This window comes from Gobius niger (assembly GCF_951799975.1).
Source record: "Gobius niger genome assembly, chromosome: 20".
NCBI lineage: Eukaryota > Metazoa > Chordata > Actinopteri > Gobiiformes > Gobiidae > Gobius > Gobius niger.
The window spans coordinates 15707720-15726159 of record NC_136871.1 but is presented as its reverse complement, the minus strand read 5'-3'; the positions used below and the strand labels follow the sequence as shown (position 1 = coordinate 15726159).

The following is an 18440-nucleotide window of genomic DNA, read 5'->3' as shown; positions in this document are numbered from 1 at the left end:
AGCGAAAATCAGATCCAAACGTTTCAAAGGAGTTCACCCTCCCACCTGATAACAGAGCTCAACTGAGAAAGTCCAGACCCTTGCATGAAACGAAGTAAGTACGAGGATATAGTAAAACCAGGCTAGCACTGAAGCCTAAAGTGTGCGGATGTTTGTAAACAACATTCACTCGTGTTTTATCGATTAACTTCTAAAAGTCTAAAAGTGACAGTGAAAAAAACTGTCTCATCAATGGATAAAACAGACTGGAGTATTGCAGATGTTTGCTAATGAGGGAGACAATTTACACGGCCAAAACTGAGGTAAACTAACAGCAGCCCACTGTTGTCACAGATATGGGAAGCTTATATGTTTAATTAAAACTTATACTAGATGAGAGAAGTGTGCTTTATACCTGACGCAGCAGGTGGGCGGGACAGACTCCCATGGCGATGTTACGTACAGCAGCGGTCCCTCCCAAGCTTTACCTCCTACAGACCGTACCAAACTGGATTATTTTCCGCTACTGAGGGTGTGCTTGCGCGTGCGTGTGTGTGTGCGTGCGCGTGCGTGCGCGTGTGTGTGTGTGTGTGTGTGTGTGTGTGTGTGTGTGTGTGTGTGTGCATGTGCGTGCGTGCGCGTGCATGTGCGCGTGTTTTAAAAGTGGGCTGATGAATGGGAGCGCCGCACAGGTGCATGGACTGGGCTGAAGCCGGTCGGCCCAGCGTGTGTGACTGGGAGGAATGACAGCTAAGCCAAAAGAGAAGGAGAGAACGTTTACGAAGTATTTTAGAACAGATTGTCTTTTTAAAGAATTGATTTTGGTTGTGCCAGGGGACAAAGGGAGCCACTACAAGGAGGCGCAGGTTGCCGACCTCTGCCCTAAGCAATGCCCTGAGGCAACAGGCGAAAGCACTGGTGTATCGCTAAGATACCAACTTTGTCTTGAGCAATGCTGCTGTTGTGCCAGAGGAAAAAAACAAACCCAGACAAACAAAGGTTTGCATAAACTAAGGTATCTGGATCAATAAATTGTTTATTAATTGTAGGAAATAATACATGAAGCTTATGTCTGAATAAATATTTGTCTTGTGATTAGTATGTCTGGGCTGAGGCGATGGAATGAGGCTGTCAGATGGTTTCTCAGTGCCAGCCTGCAGCTTATCAGCAAATTTAAACCAGTCCATTTTATATGAAACCCGGCAATTCCAAAATTCTTCCAAGGTCAATTCATGAAAGCAATGGTTCGTTTCACTGGAAAATTGAAGCATCAATCTAAAAAGATATCCATTTCAGTCATTGTCTTTAAAAAACTCCAGTCATGTGAAATGTCCGTTTCAGGATATATACTGATGCAAAAAAGCAGCACACAGCTCGCTAGTCTTTATCGACAAGCCTCCGCTGGACAGATCGGCAAGGCTTCCTCCACATGGGACTTATAGGCAGTCACATCAGCCCAACATGTGACTATTAGCAAGGCTGCTCCATGCCTTAGGTGCCTATTTGATGATGCTCTCTGGAGAATAGATCACTGCTAGTCGTAGCTAACCTGTCGCGCTATTTTAACAACCTCCCCTGGGTCTGTTCCCGCTCTATTATATGTCTCCTGGAAGAGCAGCATAGCACAGTATGTGTACATAGCAATCCTTCAAGTGTCCCCATGTCCCTGAAGCACCTCGATGAGCTAGATCACACTTTGCACATACAAAGCCTCAACACTGAACTGTTACACACTGCAGGACAGTTCAAGTTTGATATTTCAAAGGAAGGGTTTTGTGCATTGCAAAGATGTAGCTCCCATTATTGAAAGCTGCTTTAGAAAAGTTGACTTAAGTTCTCTACAGCAGAGAGGTGAGTGGAAAACAGCAGAGTCATTTGTGTATTCTTTTGGCATGCAGCTTTCTATCATTTATACAATTTTGGACCTTAAAACAACTGAAAAAGGCCATTTCAAATGGTAAATTTGGTGCAACAGGCCCACAAATAGCTGTATGCTATTTTCCAGCTTGCACTCTATTGAGCATCTGTATTGATAAATGATCCTCTTAGTTCTCCTTGAATCAAAACCTTGTTTACAACAGCACTGTAAACAAGGCTAAATTTGCTCCTACACTGATGTTATTGAGGTAAATTTAGTTTGAGATATTTTTTATATTACCAATAGGCCTGCCATAAACAATCAATCAAACTGAAAGATCCATGAAGTGGCTAAATACGATTTTACTACAGAGCTAAACTGAAAGTCATTTAAAGCAGGTCAGCAAAACTTTTAATCCTCAATGGGGCAAAACTATGACACAAACTAAACTTTTTTGATGTAGATTCAACAGAATAAGAGCAGGCGCAGGGTTCTACAGGCAGACATTTATTTCAAAAATGGACTTGGCATTTGTGCTGCTCCATACAACTGTTCAAAGTAACCATTCGTATAGTGTTCTGATCCATGGCTTTGATTTCTAGAGGGCATTGTTGAATTCTGAAAGCTGCAAGACCCCAAATGACCCACAGTCCGTTCAAGAGACAGAGACAGAGAACATCAAAAGAACAATCAATTCTGACCGGTTCAAACTGGCTTCTCCATTTTGATCGGTGCAAAGACCCTATAAAAATGGAAGCTGTCTGAAACGCACTTTCTAAGCAATCACATCTTTGACATCGACCTGCGCAAGCTTTTAAAATGTCAATGTTTCACAAATGTCAAGGCACTATAAATACTTCAATAAATGTCATTAATGTTATATTAATCAGCTCGTGTTTATTGATGCGAAATATGGCACAGGAAATGTGACAAAAAGCAAGATCAAAGTTAACTTTTAATACGTACATGGCGAGGTCACAGGCCTTGCTGCCTTTATTTGCATTCTACCCATAAACTAACCTCATTTTGAGCACAACAAACTCAAGGTATTCAAATGCTTTGCAGACTGTGTGTGTACATATATTCTATACCTGTTACAACATTTCAATAACTTACATACAATAACTTCTTCTGAACTCTCAGAATAACAGCAAATGACCAGGAATTGGAAAGGGACGACATTGCCAAAAACTAAAGACTGGATGGACACATGGAGAGACTGTCTCATAAAATCAATAATAGAGAAGAAGAATTAAAAAATAAATTGTTCATAGATTATACTTCAAGGTGAAAACGCAAAAGAATCCACAAGAGACAAAGCTTAAACTTATAAACGGATGTCATTCAAATAAACTATATGTGGCATGACGAGTGGTATAGGTATGTTTAAATGAAATTGCCAGACAACGCCATCCAGTAGAACTGGAAAAAATGTGCTTTAAGGCACACAGGTTCGACCCATAAGGACAGAGGCAGCATGTTCCTTTTTCACAGTTTAGTTTATTTTTCTATGTTGTACTTTATCATTCTGTTCGCTTCATACTTTTCGTTCACACTAGACATGTCACCATGTTACATTCAGTTGAACAGTTTCACTTTAAGTCTGTCGGTTCACAGTATTTTCGTTGGGTCACAGTAGCTTTCAGTAGTACAAACAAAACGAAAACATGACAACAAGAACAAGGCAAAGCAAGACAGCAGCATTGGGTCCACCTAAACGTAAATACAAAGAAAGTTAGCTGCGGAACAGTCCTCCTACAAAAGGCTAACCACGAGGCAAGGCAAGCCTACCGTCGCACGCCCACATCGAACTCCACCCGGCCGGTGCGGTGCTTCGATAGCCTCCCGGTTACGCGAGGGCCCCAGCAGACCCCGGACCAAACACGTCGGGAGAGCCATGCGGACGCCATGGAGTGGTGCGCCTTAAACAAACAGCCACCCGCGACGCTAAAATACAACTTGCGTTAGCGGCTAAACCAATACTGAAAAGAGGACGAACGAACCATAGCTACCTGCACCCGTAGAACATCGCGCACAGCCTCTGGGCCAGCCCAACCAGGCCGGAGGACGCCAGGGAGGAAGACAGAGGAAGTGCGTGTGAACCAGGGTGGGCTTTTATACTTTTTACGCGCTGGCGCCATCTGCTGTTCATTAGTTATTTTAAAATACATTAAGTTTAATTGGATTAAAATGCATAAAGCTGATTATGCCACATCTACCCCCCCAAACTGCATCGGCGTCCCGACGATGAACATTCTTACTGTAGCACTACACAAACATTCAGGCAACGGAAAGGGCTATGAGGCTTACGCTTCCCGAATTTAAAACCAAGGACACCATGGGACCAGTGTCCGAACATAACGCGGGCCACGGCAACAGGTCACCGGACGTCGCAACAATAAAACACCACCCACTCTACCCCACCTGACCCACCGGTCGACGTTGTGAGGGGCCTTGACGGCCACGAGCTGAGGGAAAGGGAACTTTTTAAAAACTTGGCCTCCACACGGGCTGTACACGGCTTCCCACGTATCAGTAACGGCTGCCCTTGGGGCTATCGGTAGTAGAGGCACACTCATCTCACGCCTACCCACCGCTACAAGGGGTATGAGCCCCAGAGATGCCAGGTACAACGTAACACGAGGCCAAAATGCTGTGTCTGTCCCCACTAGCGTCCCATGTTGCTATAGCTGCTGTCTTGCTTCTGCACAAATAAAAGTACACGTTACTGCCACAGAATTACTTTCTCAAATTAACAGGGTTCTCACAAAATGAACCGCATTGCCAAACAAAACAAAATACACAGCACTATAGTAGCTTTTAGCGAAATTTTTAGTGCAACTACACAGAACAACGCTTCAGTACCAGTAGTCCTATATTGCCATTCAAAATAAATGCACAGCAAATAAACACAAGAAAATATTGCAAAAACAAACATGCAAAAGTACACAATATAATGAGCAAATAGGGCTGGTGAAAACATGTTTTTAGCAGCAAACACAAACAAATCTCTACAAAGCGGTCCTGTAGCTGTTGATTTTGTTACCAATAGATCTTACTGAAAGGAACATTGTAGCCTCTGAAACCGAATGGTCCTGCCAACGATCGCCAAATGTGGCATGACGAGTGGTATAGGTATGTTTAAATGAAATTGCCAGACAACGCCATCCAGTAGAACTGGAAAAAATGTGCTTTAAGGCACACAGGTTCGACCCATAAGGACAGAGGCAGCATGTTCCTTTTTCACAGTTTAGTTTATTTTTCTATGTTGTACTTTATCATTCTGTTCGCTTCATACTTTTCGTTCACACTAGACATGTCACCATGTTACATTCAGTTGAACAGTTTCACTTTAAGTCTGTCGGTTCACAGTATTTTCGTTGGGTCACAGTAGCTTTCAGTAGTACAAACAAAACGAAAACATGACAACAAGAACAAGGCAAAGCAAGACAGCAGCATTGGGTCCACCTAAACGTAAATACAAAGAAAGTTAGCTGCGGAACAGTCCTCCTACAAAAGGCTAACCACGAGGCAAGGCAAGCCTACCGTCGCACGCCCACATCGAACTCCACCCGGCCGGTGCGGTGCTTCGATAGCCTCCCGGTTACGCGAGGGCCCCAGCAGACCCCGGACCAAACACGTCGGGAGAGCCATGCGGACGCCATGGAGTGGTGCGCCTTAAACAAACAGCCACCCGCGACGCTAAAATACAACTTGCGTTAGCGGCTAAACCAATACTGAAAAGAGGACGAACGAACCATAGCTACCTGCACCCGTAGAACATCGCGCACAGCCTCTGGGCCAGCCCAACCAGGCCGGAGGACGCCAGGGAGGAAGACAGAGGAAGTGCGTGTGAACCAGGGTGGGCTTTTATACTTTTTACGCGCTGGCGCCATCTGCTGTTCATTAGTTACTTTAAAATACATTAAGTTTAATTGGATTAAAATGCATAAAGCTGATTATGCCACATATAAATGTAGACCAGTATTTGACATATACATAAATTAAAGTGCATCTATGTATGTATGCGTACGTATGTGTGTATAGGTATGTATGCGTGTATGTACTTCAATCAATTTATCTACTTCTTTTTGTTCATTATTAGAATTATCGTTTGTTTTAATGTATTTATTTTTTGTTTATCTGATGGTTGCATAAGAGCACAGGGGAAAAAAAATATATATATATATTTTGTGTCAAAAAAGGGGAATGCGGAAACCTGTAAGAGCTGAAATTGTTAATGAGTGGTTGACACAATAAAGTAATAAAAAAATGCTTTGCAGAAATGATCAATTATCTTTCTTGCTTTTTAATTAAATAAGCAAGTAAGTAAATAAGTAGCAATGTAACTGCAATAAAAACACCATATACAATACTATGCTTTCAAATCTCGGCATACGTAGTTCCACCCACACCTCGGACTCAACATAATGGAACGCATCACAAATAAAGGTTGTTATTTTTCACCAATAACAGAGACCGAACAGGAAGAGTTTGTCCAAAGCAATTTCCGTTTTGTTATTTTTCTAAAATGACGCACTTTCTCAAGCTTGTAAGTCTGATTTCCTGTTGTACTCATCTTCCCATTTTCACATTGTATTCCAGCCATGTTACATACGTGCTCTATTTGCATTTTTATGAGATGACAATTCACTTGGACAATAAACAAGAGAAAAGTGCTTGACAATTATGCCATGTGCTAAAGCCCACATAAAGAGCAGATGGCTACATTTGAGTGGCATAATGTTTGTCGGAATAACCTAACTGAGAGGGGCTACTAAAACCCATAAACATCAGAATATAGAATGATAGAGTGAGAACTGAAGCTGCACTAATTCAACGTAGGAGAGAGATGGGGGTCAAGACAGGTGCTAAGTAGTGAGTGCAAGCCATCCATCCATCCATCCATTTTCTTCCTCTTTGTCTGGGGCTGGGTTGCGGAGGCAGCAGTCTGAGCAGAGATGCCCACACTTCCACGCACACCTCCTCCAGCTGTTGTGGGGGGACCCGAGGCGACACCAGGCCAGCTCAGAGACATAGTCCCTCCAGCGTGTCCTGGGTCTTCCACGAGGCCTCCAACCAATAGGACATACCCGGAATCCTTCCTGAGGGGAGGTGGCTCCTTTCAACATGAAGAAGCAGTGACTCTACTCTGAGCTCCTCCCGGGTAACTGAGCTCCTCACCCGATCTCGAAAGGTGCGCCCAGCCACCCTGTGAAGGAAACTTATTTCGGCCGCTTGTATCCGCGATCTTGTCCTTTCAATCTTGCCTAAATCTCATGACCATAGGTGAGGGTGGGAACGTAGATTGATCGGTAAATCAAGAGCTTTGCCCCCCGACTCAGCTCCCTCTTCACCACAACACTCACCACATCACTGCCGATGCCGCACTGATCCGTCTATCCATCTCACGCTCCGTCCATCCCTCACTCGTGAAAACGACCCCGAGATACTTGAACTCCTCCACTTGAGGCAAGGACTCTCCACCAACCTGGAGAGGGGAAGCCACCTTTTTCCAGTGGAGAACCATGGCCTCGGATTTGGAGGTGCTGATTCTCATGAGCGAGTGCAAGGCAAATTTACCAATTGAAATTGCCCGTGATTTAGGGCCCCAAATCTGATGTGTAAATGACTCTGCTGCATATCCACTTTTGCACGTGCCACTCAAGTAAATGCTTGGTAAAAAGCCATTAATGTTCACCTGCTGTTTATCCTGCTAAAATCATCGTCCAATACCATCTTCATTAAAGCAGCCAACTAACAGCACCATAGTAGTGTTGAGTCTAAAGGCAAGACACTTCATCTGACGCATTTCCACTCAAACAGTCTTCACCAGGGTCTTCATCAGCCCTAATGAAGACCTTTGAGTCGAAACGTGTCAGCCTACAAAAAAATATCTCTGCTTATACAGATCGCTTCTTGCTTTTTACCATTTGTCGCCCTCCAAATCTGAAAAGCTTTTGTGCTTGTAAGTAACGAAGATCACATCTTTTACTGCAACGATCCAGTGCAGCTTTCTCTACCATTTGGTTTTTTGATCATTGCTATAATTCAGAGTGTCTGGACGCCATTGGCAATCCTGATCGAATAAACAAGCGCATTGGGGCTCTGTCGCTCTCTTAGGACATGTCTCACAAATGAAGGCATTTCAATAAACAAGAAAGTGACTTGGGTCTTTGTATTTTTTTGAAAAACAAATCAGTTTAGACACATGCTACACATCTGCATTACATTATACGTTTTCGATTTTGATGGGTGAAAGAAAGTGAGAGTGTGCATACGATCTTTCTGTTCTTTGGTGTTTTTAACATATCAAAGTATTTCTATTAAAATGAATGTATTAATGTAAGATAAGATAAACTTTATTGTCCCATAGGGAAATTTGTCTTGGACTTGCCATGCTGTGGTTCACACAATAACATAATGCTAACAAGCTTTCATCAGATTACCTCATGTAGTTAATTGCTGTTGTATTAATCCCCAATAAAACAATAAACAATACATTCTTTATTTTGAGCTTCCCAACAACAAAGTTATGATTAATTACATTAGCTAAAGCTGATTCGACCATTCCATGTTTTGCTCAAGGTATCGCCGACAGGAGCAAATTGTTTTTTATTGCAAAACACAATGCACAATAGGGAGAACAACATATTCTGTTCTATATGCAGGTGCAGAACACTGCTATCACTGCTACTCTCCTGTGACTATAGTGCTTAGGCTTTGTTCAGGAGACACAAGTCAGACATTGATACAAAAACACATTCTCTTTATATTTGCTACACATCTTTATTTCATAACCTACAGTCGGCTACAGTGTGGCATTCAGCCCCTTCGAGGATTTCTAGGAAAACTTTTTTGGGTCTTTTTTTTTTTTTTTTTTTTATGTGCCGGCGACAACAAAGCCACAAAAGACCCAAGTGAATTCGACCTGGAATGTGGCTGCTCCCATATCTATTTACTGCTCCATTTTAGAAAGTGCAGTCTGTGGGATGAGTTCTGTGCGCCATCTGAATCATTTTACAACACCTCTTCTAAAAAGGAAATGGGTGCCGTCTGCAAACTGTATATGCTGTTGACAAGTGAATGTTCAAGTGAGGCAGGGACGTTTTAGCATTTCTGGAATGAAACGACTTAAAAACATGTCGATTATCAATGCGTTCTTCAGTCGCATACTTTTTAAAGCTTGCTATTTTGTCTTGTTCAAATTAAACACTTGGACTCCAGCATATTTGTTGTTGTCGTTTTGTTTGTTAGGTCTTGTATCGGTGGACATTTGGAGACTTTAATGCACCAAGGCCGGGCACCAAAACAGCAGCCGGAGCCTCTAATGACAGTGTTGCTTATCAGCTGCCTCTGTCGTCTCTAATTTTCATCAGTTTTGACAAGCCCATTAAATGAATCTGGGACCAAAAATAAACATGTTTGCACTGAGACGCAGTGGCAGGCGGTGATCACACCTCATATCGTTGGGGGTAGAAGATGGGGCCTTTTTAATTAAAACTGCAGAGGGTTGAATATCTATAGTGTAGAAAACTGTACATGAGAATTTACCAGCTTATAACTAGGGCTGTCACAGTAATTAGTATATCGACTTATCGTTCAATAACTAAAGATAAACAACACATTTTTGGGCTCGATCTTTATCGTCCTTAATCGTTCATTAGCACCCCCCCCCCTCCCCATTTTTTCTTTGTACATTGGATCAATAATGCAATGTAAAGCGTCTAGTTGAAACCTTTCTGCGCACAGATAACCAGCAGTCAGGATATCACTGTCATCTTCTGAGTAACAGAAAAGCGCTCGCAACGACACCCAGGCTAACCCTTAACTGTCAAGCGGCACAAAAATCAGTTTCCCTGACAACGGCACACACCAAAACTTCCAAGTCCCTTTTTCGAAGTGACCTGAGGTGAGCTATCATTACATTACAATCATCTGCAGTGCGTTTCAGCTGCGGTTAGCGTCACATCTCTGCCCCCCGTTGTGTTGTCTCTCACCATTACTGCCCCTATCATTCTACCACGGGCTCGGTCACACCCTCGCTCTCATTTTCAGCGCCTTTGATAGCTATTTATTTCACAAAGCCGCACCCCAGGGCTTCAGTGGGAGTCAAAAATATAGTGCTAAAACTGTAATGTCTGACATGTCGTGCTGAGATGGAAGTGGAAGTACATGAGCCTTGCAATTAAACTTCTCTAAAGAGCTGGAGACTGACTGTAATGAAATATATATGTATGTACGTCATCAAAATGAGTAACATAGCTGCTCTAAAGTTTGATATTCATAAATTGGAGCTCCCATAGGAAACCCATCCAGACCAAAGGGAGAACATGGAAAATGCAAAGAAGGATCACGCAAAGGTCCAGGAAACAAATCTGTGGCATTTCTTGCGATTAAGCCAATGGGCCGCTATGTTATTGCATTCAGAATATTTTGTTTTCCTTCCTTCTGCTGAGGGTAGTGGCTTATAGCGTGGGAACTAAATACATAATGAACAAATGCAGATGAGAATCACTGGTTTAATGAAAAGTGCTTTGAGATCCCTGGAAGATATATAAAAATGATCAGTAAATAAACATATTGATCTAACCATATGGATTTGTTTTGCAGCAGTAAAGATGTTGCTTAAACCCTCTTTTGGCAGAGAGCACACAGTGCGTTAACAATCTTCAAACACACAAACACACAAACACTCACTAAAGTAAAAGAGAATAGTTAGAGAAAAACAATATGTATGATGTTGTAAAGAACGTAGCCATTTGAAAAAGAAAAATAGTATTGCATTAAGGTTATTTGTGTTAAGTAACTATATTTGCAAGAATAAATAAAAAAATAAAAAAATAAAAAGATATGTAAAATGTCAACAATTTGTATGTGTGATTTTTTTTTTGTGGCTTCTGTAGCTGATGTCAAACAAAATACATTTCACACATGAAACAGTGGCTATTGTTTTTCTCAGTAATGGAATAGAATGGAATGGAATAGAATAGAATAGAATAGAATAGAATAGAATAGAATAGAATAGAATAGAATAGAATAGAATAGAATAGAATTTGGCTTGCTCACACATTCCTATTTGTATTTGTACTGTTTGATATTGATGTGTTTGAAACAGGTCTCTCTTGCAAATGAGACACTGAGTCTCAAGAGACCAGCCTGTATAAAGTATAAATAAAATACAATACAGTAAAACGTCAAGTGCCACCACCTGTTTAGCAAAACAAGCTTAATATCTTTTTAAAGAGTGTCTTCTTAAAGGCATAACCAAACTAAACAGAGTTTGGCTATGGGTTGCTGAGCTGAAGGTTCGTTACTTCACATATTTTCTTTGCCTTTGTGAGCAGGTAATAAATGGGACTGAGTGCATATACCTACAAAGACTGTCATCAATAGATTGAGCCAAACGAAAGAGGCAGTGGAAGGAGAGAGTTGGAGGTTTTTGGGCAAACTCTTTGTTTGCACCCATCCGCCCTGAGCTGAGTAAATGTCAGGCTGTGCACTGAGGTGATAGAAGCTTATTATAGGAATCTGAACTTGAAGCATCACTAAACTAGAATAAAATGTTTCTTGTGCAAAGTATAGGGAGTAAGAGAGCTTCTTTCTTGTGGACACGAGGACCACTGACAGTCAGGAGAAGCTAATAAGGGCTGATGTCAAGCAAAGCTATGGGGCTGAAGTGTAAAGTAAAGCAGTGGATGTCACCCTGAGCTTATATAGAGCCACATCCTGCACATTACACATGGCTATTGATCATAAGTTATATATGCAGTATCTTTAACTATTTCAGAGTCGAGTTGGAAAGAAAAATGTCACATCAATGATTTTTATGGTTCTATTTCTTTCTTTCTTTCTTTTTTTTTTTTTTACTTTTTTACTTCAATGCATCAGGTGCAACACTTAAAATCCTATGCAGAGTACATTGGTTTTACTTCGTGCACATGAAGCTTTTTCCAATGTGTTGAAAGCCATAAATTGCACCATTAGCAAAACTTGCACGCAGAACTTTTAAACTTCATAATTTTGAACAATTTTGAACCACTTACAGGTAAGGTAATAATAATACACAACTTTTACCAACATTTTATCCTCCTACCAACATGCCCCAACAAAAGAAAAACAGTTGATGTTTCAATCAAACTTGACGGTAAGGACATTCATGGGGTTCAAGAGTCATCGCGGTGTTACATAAAGTCAGATCCTCTCTAAATCAATCCGCTTTACTTAATACAACACGATGATTATGCCATATTTAACTTGCTGTGAGGGAATTTGGGGCTTAACCTGTAAATCTCATATCCAACCACTGTTCATTTGACAAAAGCGGGCTCTGCAAACTATAACATTAGATATAGAGATCCAGCAAATCCACTATTTATTACATGTAAGCTACTCAAATTTTATTATATAGTTGACTATAATATCATTAAGGTTTCGTATAAAGCAAATAAAAAAAATATTGCCAATGAACATCCAAGAAAGGTTTGAGAAAAGAGAAAGTCACTATGATCTGAAAGGAACAGACATCTTAAGAAAACCCAGGTTCAATTGAAAGAAGTATGAAAATTAGACTCGGACATGATTAATGTGAGATGTTTGATTTGAACAAGCATGAATACGATGGTTGTGTGCTTTTTTTTTGGTAAACATTCATGAATAAACACAATGGTTCTGTATTTTGAATATTGTAAAAAAAAAAAAAATCGGTAAATACTGCAATATAAAAGATAACATGTAAAGTGTGAAGTAACAAAAGGGGCAGACTTGATCTTCTCTGCTCCGTTGCATTGGCTTGGATGTTTTGTTGTGACTGTAAGATGTCACTTTTGAATGAAATAAATAAATAAATGTTTTCTTTTTTTTTAATAGCTATGAAAAAATACATGTACCAAATAGGTGAGAGCTCAGGTTTATACGAGCATGAAGGTTTTGGCATTAATACACAAAGGTTCTTGAGTCTTCATGTTGAAGAGTTACACCTTTCGCCTCTCATTCAAGAAGCATCGCCAGCTACACTACACCTACAGTACAGTTGGTGACTGAAGAACCTTTATGTACGATGAGCATCTTGAGAACAGCTGAGAGCTTACACAAACAAAGGATGTGTTAAGGGTGTTTCGTTCGTCTCCCCCCCATGACAAAGCTTAATAGTGCTTGTATTCCAAGCACCCAAGAGAGGAAAAAAATCAAAGCAAAAGTCAGTGTTTGCCACCATAGTACGAGGGTCTGGATGCCATTCCAGTAGCAGACAAAGAAAAAGAGCCAGCCTTAAGAGACATGTAGACTGTCGGCATTCAGCTGCTTATCCGGAGGTCAGGGAACAACCACACACAAAACATCTCATCTGCACTTCATGCTTTCTCAGTCAGTTGCTTATATATTCTGCACCTGAAATGAATAATCTTTAGATGAAAAGAGGTGCTTTCTTTTCTTTTGGAAGGATGAACGGATGTGATGTTATGCTTGCAAAGATGAGAGACCTTTCAGTCCAACTTGTTAAAATAAAACTGTGACCATGGATGTGTTCACTCCTTTTCTTGATCAGAGGGTAAGCCAGTTTGCATGAACAAAAATGATTTTTTTTGTTAAAGATTTGTGAGACTTGAGAATTTAAACTAAATCTATTGCAGACCATTTAACATGAATAATTTTTTGGGGTGGCAAAGACTAATTGGATGAGATCTTCACTAGTTAGTTACCACCTCATCCACCCTTGCAAAAGGGTAAAATCACAGAGAAAGTACAGTACTTCAAAATAAATGTTCTACATGCAGTTACTTACAAAGTTTAGGCCTGCAAAAGATCACAGAACTAAATATACACTACAACCCCGTGACGCCAGTGTCTGGTGCTGAGACCACAGTGGTACTTCCTTGCGTAGTGAAATGAATCATTACCACTACAGTATGAATGAACCGTAATCTGGCAAAGTACCAGATATTCCCTATAGGCTCTGATTTGTGATCACATCTGGAGATAGACTGCACATTCATTCAGCAATCCAGCTTAGAGGCCATCCAGCTGATAGACAGCAGGGTCAAAAAAGATCAATAGAGATAAATGAATTACTATGTCACTAAGTGGCAATAGTTAGAGCCTAACTTACTAAAAGTCAAAGTGTGTGGATAAAACATGAATGATTCTTTGCCCTGAAAGGAGTGAAATGATAATAACTGGGTTAATAAACAAAATACAAAGCTGACCGCTCTTCTGTGTTGCTTGAAAACATTGTTTTTGTTCTATTATTCAAAAACATTTGAGCTGAAAAGATAAGGTATCTTTGATCGTGATAAAATACCTTTAGTATACCATATCATATTCATCTCTATATTTTATTATTTCAAACACTGATCATAGAAAACTGCAATTCTAGAAATGCCACATTCAAAGTTTTGGTGATTATAGCTTTTCTGCTGAGTAACAGCCCTTTGCATAAAAATCATGTTGAAGTGCTTCAACAGGCAGCCAACTGAGCAACAAAACTACTGTTTGCCTGCCAGTGTCTCATTAATGTTAGAGTGGCTCTATAATGTGTGACAGGAAAGCAATTAAGGCCAGAAGAAAATAAGAAAAAATCTGAAGACAATAGGCCCTTTTGTCTTTTTTTGCAATTGCATCTATTTATTTATTTGTGTTTATTTAAAAAGTAGAAGGCTGTACAACTCCAATGTCAGCACCCACTTCAAGTCCTTGAATGGCTGGGCGATATGAGCAACCAAAGAAAGAAAGAAGAAAAAAAACAACAACAACAGCAGCAAATTACGAAAAGAATCCAAGATAAACCAATCATAACTCTGAACAAATATGCACAGCATATCCTTAAAAGGCCTTTATTTAGATGGCCAAGTCAGCATGTTTCGACCACCCGGTCTAAATCAAGGTTTAATAGAAAATGGACTGGTTTGGGTGGGGCGGCGGGGCCCCTAAATGTTCAAGCAGCCCCGCCCCAATCAGTGTGCCACAAAATACAGGTAAGTGAAGAGCGACAAAGTAGGGGGAAAAAAAGACCCAAGAACTACAAAAAACAGAACCACTACAAAAAAGAAATTGAAATACAAAACTTGTTACAAAAAAAAGTCAAAGTCCTGATTCAGACCTAGGGCTGGGTACCGTTAAACGGTACCTACTGGGTACCGACCAAAAAGCTCCGGTAGGGGGCGGTATCAAAAAACGTTTTTTTTCCGGTGCTAATTTTCTGTACTTTTTCTCTCCAAACGTCAATAAATGATCCGCAAAGAGTCTAAAAAAGCCTGAACTCATGAGCAGCTTCAGCGCAAATGCAGAAGCGAAGCAAAGCTGTAACTTACAAACACTTCAGTCGTTATCAGAGATGGCAGAGCCGCGGTCTGAGCCAGGACTAAACCAGGACTGAACCAGGACTTACAGTAAACTGGTTAAAAACCGGGACTAAACCTGGACTGAATAAGAAACTAGACTCTTAGACAAAGAGAAAAGCAGTGACAACACGGTAGTAACAACAAGAAACACATGGGCTTTAGCTTTAGCTTTAGCCCCGCAGAGCCTGAAGTTACGCACTGTTGTTTACAACTCCAGCTGCACCAAATGGCTGCACTGGAGCATTTGGGATCAAAGATTGTTTTTTGGAAAAGGTGAGCGCTCACTCTGCATTAGCCATTTTTGGAACAGTTGTGGTACATTTTCAGTGACAGAGTGAGCGCTCTCACTATGTAACAGATCTTTGATGTGTGAGGAGCTTTCACTTCGTCGAACAGCGCAGTGTGTTTAGAAAAGTTTATCTGAAAGAAAACGGTGCCTGATGTGGATCTGTCTCTGCAGCTCAGAAGGTAATAATGTCCTTTCTCTCTTTTTATCACGGCTTTAGTGGGAATTCTTCTCAAAAAATGAAGTTTCAGGTGACGCTGCTGCGGCCTGTTTTCTGATGTGCCGTGTTTGTGCCGTTGTGCTGTTTGTTCTCCTGAACAATACTTTTTAATAAACATTATTTTAACTCAATTAAAATAACACAGGTATCGAAAAAAGCACCGTTAAGGCACCGGTACCGAAAAGCTGGTATTGTTAAAGTAGTGGTATCGAAAAAATATGAACGGTACCCAGCCCTATTCAGACCCGGATGTTTACATGCTTTCAAGCCATGAATCCAGTAGGCCTCTCTTTGATTGAGCTTTAATAAACTACCACCACCCCTTGCCAGTGGTTTAACATGTTCAATACCTTCAATACACAGCAACACAGCAAAGAGTCATTGGCATTATGTTGTTGATTGAAATGCCTAGCCATTGGGTAGTCCTGATTGGTGACTTATATATCAACATAGAAAAACCTTCTGGACAAGGGCAAGAGAGACGGTATATTACAAAAGTACTGTTACAATTAATGAAATCAGTTTGTTGAAAAATCACATTATTATGCACATCCAAAGAGGTCTTAGTCTGGTTGACGTTATTACAATGAGGACTATTCATACATTTAACCGTACCACTTAGTTTTCTCAGCCACATGCACTTATTCTCTGGTGGAAGATATGAATGCATGAGTTTGTCTCTGAGCCTTGAAGCATGTCTAAATGAAATAAAAGGTGGTTCTGGGAAAACTTTGCTCAGCACAGGCGCACATTGGCGTATAGACCAATTGTCTCTGACAAAGGATTTTTGATCTTGGCAAGTAGAGTGATGCGATCAAGAGCCTAAATTCTGTCCTCTGACATAGATTTTCATTCTACATTCTTTTGTTAGAGAAAAAGAACCAAAATAATATAAATACAGATGTTCAAGGAAACAGAAAGACACCAGTGAACAGGCCCTTTTCACCGCTTCCGCCATTTCGCTCGGCACATATATGAGCATGTGCACAGGCCGAGTCAATAGTTTCAAGGCACAAACCAGCTTGTTGGATTCTTCGGAAGCTTTCATTAGAACCGTAGCAAAAGATACACTGCCCAGAGAGCAAAATGTGGAAGGGTGATGTCACGTGAAAAGGGTCTAGATGTGAGATGATGTGGCACTTCTTGTCCTCTCCACGTTTCATAAAAGACTCGAGCAAACAGAGCCTCTCTCAATGTCCATTAAGCACCACCCGGCCCCCGTCGGCGACACTGACTCCAGCACTAATATCATACAGGCAACCTATGAATACGTAAAGAGCACGATCGAGAGAGGAATAGACCCCTTGCACTTGGCTCTCCTTCTCTGCTACTTACACCAGCAATATTCGAACTTGTTGTTTTGCTTCCATCACATTTTCCATTAAAAGTGACATTTCATCTAAATCAAGCCCTTGGGGTGAGAAGGCGGGCAGACACAAAAGGAAGTGGGCTGAGTGATGGCAGAGTTGTCCCACACAGTGTGTTTGTATTTGCCCGCAGTGTGGAACCGACTCCACAATCAGCTCGAGTGCCATCGACGCATCATTAAAGCAGTTACATGCATTGCCACAATTACTGAACTTATTAAAGGGCCTGTATTATGCAAATATGGCTTTTTGAGCCGTTAACCATGTCGTTTTGTTTTATCCTCATCAAAAACTTGCCTGGAGTGGCACGAAACAAAGTCCACACAACAGACTTTCTGATTATGTATATGGTCAGCCCTGTTCCCTGTGCAGATTAGCACTTTAGTTTGTTGGTAGCTAATATTGTTTTAGCTTTCATTAGTTTCCAATGGTAGATGCACTCTCTGCTGGCATTTTGTCAAACTACGTCTGATAACTCTGAGGGATATAATAAGGTTGATTTCTATTTTTCTTTATTTTTCTTTTCTCCCCTAGCCCTAATTGTAAATAGATTTGTATTTTTCATCATTAGATTTATTATCAGATTTGATGGTTAGTGTGTCAGAGTGCAGCATTTGGCACAGGTTGTCAGTAATTTACGTAAAAGATCAAAATGTTAAATGCATAATTCTTTACCAGATCGTCATATTGTTTGGTGTAGGAACCATTAACCATTAAGGTAGAAGACATCTCTCACCAAGAGAAAGCAGTTAGAAGTCTTTATTTTTTGTTCAAAAGCAAAAAAGAAATCAGTAGTTCCTGCACTTGATTCCTTGTGTGGAAATGATTAATTTCTTTCTGGCTGCTGCGGTTTCCCTCATCAATGAACTAAATATGAACATGAATCACAAATCACAGGCACAATCTGCATACATCCATGTTTTTGTACTATTACAAGCACACAACACACAACAAAAACACACAACAGCAGAGGCAGCGTTTTTCTAACAGATTCACAGCACTGCAGATTTCCCCAGACTCCTATATGGGCGTGTGTGGTCAGTGCACAACTTGAGCGGACATGAGAAATAGGCACTCACTGCATATGAATCATTGTTCACTTGTCATCTGGCCAGTGGAGCGCGGCAGTGACAGAGACACCACTACCAAAGACGAGACAGAGGGGTAGAATGACTAAGAGCTCTCAACCAAACACTCCTCTTTTAGGAGCAAAGAGTCTGGGAAATATTCATCTCCCTTGGGCGCGCTGCATCGCCAACGTCTGAGACTACTATAGGGTAACACGTAGATGCCCCAGCAGAATTCAATGTTTTGTTTTTTGCACAGAAGACATTATTCCGGTACTGAACACTGCAATACACTGCAATGAGATCACACAGACGACCATATAGGA

General features: G+C 40.9%; 1 protein-coding gene and 2 long non-coding RNA genes across 4 annotated transcripts in view; all 3 read right to left on the bottom strand.

The window, feature by feature from the left end:
- Positions 1–18440, bottom strand: part of cdh4 (cadherin 4, type 1, R-cadherin (retinal)) — a 268278-nt gene that overhangs the window by 174000 nt on the left and 75838 nt on the right. The window lies entirely within an intron of this gene.
- LOC306979362 lies at positions 3511–4549 on the bottom strand. Its single transcript, XR_013793948.1, has 3 exons — positions 3850–4549; positions 3629–3784; positions 3511–3550 (listed from the first exon to the last, which is right to left on the bottom strand). It is a non-coding gene; the product is annotated as an uncharacterized lncRNA (long non-coding RNA).
- LOC306979361 lies at positions 5266–5738 on the bottom strand. The gene is made up of 3 exons (XR_013793947.1): positions 5605–5738; positions 5384–5539; positions 5266–5305 (listed from the first exon to the last, which is right to left on the bottom strand). It is a non-coding gene; the product is annotated as an uncharacterized lncRNA (long non-coding RNA).